The sequence below is a fragment of the Primulina eburnea genome, chromosome 1 (assembly GCF_022965805.1).
Source record: "Primulina eburnea isolate SZY01 chromosome 1, ASM2296580v1, whole genome shotgun sequence".
Classification (NCBI taxonomy): domain Eukaryota; kingdom Viridiplantae; phylum Streptophyta; class Magnoliopsida; order Lamiales; family Gesneriaceae; genus Primulina; species Primulina eburnea.
Genome location: NC_133101.1, coordinates 46131558 through 46134525, shown reverse-complemented (window position 1 = coordinate 46134525; position 2968 = coordinate 46131558).

Sequence of the window (2968 nt, the reverse complement as noted above, 5' to 3'; positions counted from 1 at the left end):
ATAAAGGTCTAGTAATTTTAGAGAAATCTTTAATATAACGACGATAAAACCTGGCATGTCCCAAGAAGCTTCTTATTCCTTTCACATTCTTCGGCGGTGGAAGATTTTCAATTGCCACAACTTTGGCCCTGTCAACTTCTATTCCTTTAGCTGAAATTTTGTGGCCAAGCACAATACCTTCTGGAACCATGAAGTGACATTTTTCCCAATTCAGAACTAGATTCTTAGCCTGACATCTCTGCAAAACAAGCATTAAATTTTGCAAACAATGATCAAAAGATGTACCAAATACAGAAATGTCATCCATAAAAACCTCCATTATTTCCTCAACCATGTTAGAAAATATGGCCATCATACACCTCTGAAAAGTAGCAGGTGCATTGCATAATCCAAATGGCATTCTCCTGAAAGCAAATGTACCGTAAGGGCAAGTGAAGGTAGTCTTCTCCTGATCCTCCGGTGCTATGACAATCTGATTGTAACCTGAATAGCCATCTAGAAAGCAATAATAATGATAACCACCAACTCTATCAAGCATCTGGTCAATAAATGGAAGTGGGAAGTGATCTTTCCTAGTAGCATCATTCAATTTCCTGTAGTCTATGCATACTCGCCAACCAGTCACTGGACGAGTTGAAATCAATTCATTGTTCTCATTTTTCACTACAGTTATTCCTCCCTTCTTAGGCACTACTTGTACTGGTGAAACCCATGAGCTATCAGATATAGCATAAATAACACCAGCATTTAACAATTTTAATACCTCAGCCCTCACAACCTCTTTCATTGCAGGATTAAGCCTTCTCTGATGATCAACATAAGGTGAATATGACTCCTGCATCAAAATTTTATGCATACAAACAGTAGGGCTAATTCCCCTTATATCAGCAATTGTCCATCCCAGAGCAGATTTAAATTCTCTCAACACCCTCAACAATTTTTCTTTTTCAGTACAAGTAAGAAAAGAAGAGATGATTACTGGATATGTTGAATTTTCACCTAAAAATGCATAACAGAGGTGACTTGGAAGTTCCTTCAATTCAGGGGATACTTTTGGTACCTCTATACTTGTATCTTCAAGTAGTTCTACATTATGCACATCAATCTTTTCTTTAGGCAATGTATCGAGAACAAGTAACTCCTCTTGCACGTCCCAATCATCTTCATCCAGTATAGACGCCGATTCCAACAAGCATCTCTCCAAAGAATCTTTCGTCAATCTACCTGCACCAACATGAGATATACATGAATCAATTACATCAATACTATTACAAGTACTTACCTCATTTGGTTCTTTGATTGTGTTGTAGATGTTGAACATGACTTCTTCTCCACCTACTCTCAATATAAGCTCACCCTTGTGCACATCAATCAAAGCTTTTCCGGTGGCCAAGAATGGCCTTCCAAAGATAAGTGGAGTGTCCCGATATTCTTCCATATCGAGAATGACAAAATCAGCAGGAAATATAAATTTGTCTACCTTTACCAGAACATCTTCCACTATACCCTGTGGATATGTAAGTGATCTGTCCGCCAGCTGCAAGGTAATAGTGCTAGGCTTCACCTCGCCAAGCTCTAAAGTCATGTAAATAGAAAAAGGCATTAAATTAATAATGGCACCTAAATCACATAAAGCTTTATTTATTCTAGAACCACCAATAACACAAGGAATAGTAAAACTCCCTGGATCTTTGAGTTTCTGTGGTAGTTTCTTTTGGAGTATGGCGCTACACTCTTCTGTCAACTTCACTGTCTCAAACTCATGCAACTTCCTCTTCTTTGACATCACATCTTTGATGAACTTTGCATAGTTTGGCATTTGTTCTAACGCATCAGCAAATAGAATGTTGATGTGAATCTTCTTGAAAATTTCAAAAAATTTGGCAAATTGCTCATCCAATTTCTTCTTTTTGAACCTCTGCGGATATGGAAGAAATGTCTTGAATACCGGAGGTTGTTCAACTTCAACATCAACTTTGGATCCCTCAGTTTCAACTTCTTCAACAGTCATCTCTTTCTCATCCTTCTCGTTGGAATTTTTACCTCCAAGTTCTTTTCCACTTCTCAAAGTCACAGCTTTGCATTGCTCCTTTGGATTCACTTCAGTGTTACTTGGGAACTGACCTTTATTTTGATCTTTCAATGCATTAGCCAATTGACCAATCTGTGTCTCCAATGACTTCATTGTGGCTCCCATATTTCCCATGTGAGTTTCCATGCCATCAAGACGAGATTCAGTCCTAGCCATTCTTTTACTTGATTCAACAACAAATGTCTCAACTAAATCCTCAAGTGAAGGTTTTCCTTTCCCCTTTGATGTATTAAACCCCGGTGGAGGATTCAACACATTCTTATTATTTGCATATGAAAAATTTTCATGATTTCTCAAACCAGGATGATAAGTGTTAGGGGGAGGGTTACCTCTATATCCTCCATAACCACCAAAATTCCTATTGTTGATATAATGAGCCTCATCAGGAATATGTGGTTCCTCAGTGACAACAGATGCATTTTCAACCTCTGATGTACTAGCCTTGTTCATTGCTGCAATTTGAGTTGTTAAAGCTAAAACTTGAGCTGTGAGTGATGTAATAGGATCTATGGCATAAATCCCAGCTTGCTTCTTCACTCCTGATCTTTCAATCGGCCACTGATAACTGTTAATGGTCATCTGTTCAAGCAAATCATATGCTTGATCGGGTGATTTGGCAAATATTGTGCCAACAGCTGCTGCATCAACAGTGCCTCTTGTTTGTCCATTCAAACCATTGTAAAATAATTCAATCTGTACCCAATCTTCAAAACCATGGTTTGGACACCTTCTCAGCAACTCCTTATACCGTTCCCATGCCTCATATAGTTGCTCAAAATCAGTCTGCCTAAAAGTACTTATCTCAATTTTCAACTGTGCAGACTTCGCAGATGGGAAATATTTTGCAAGAAACTTAGTTGCTAAATCCTGCCAGGT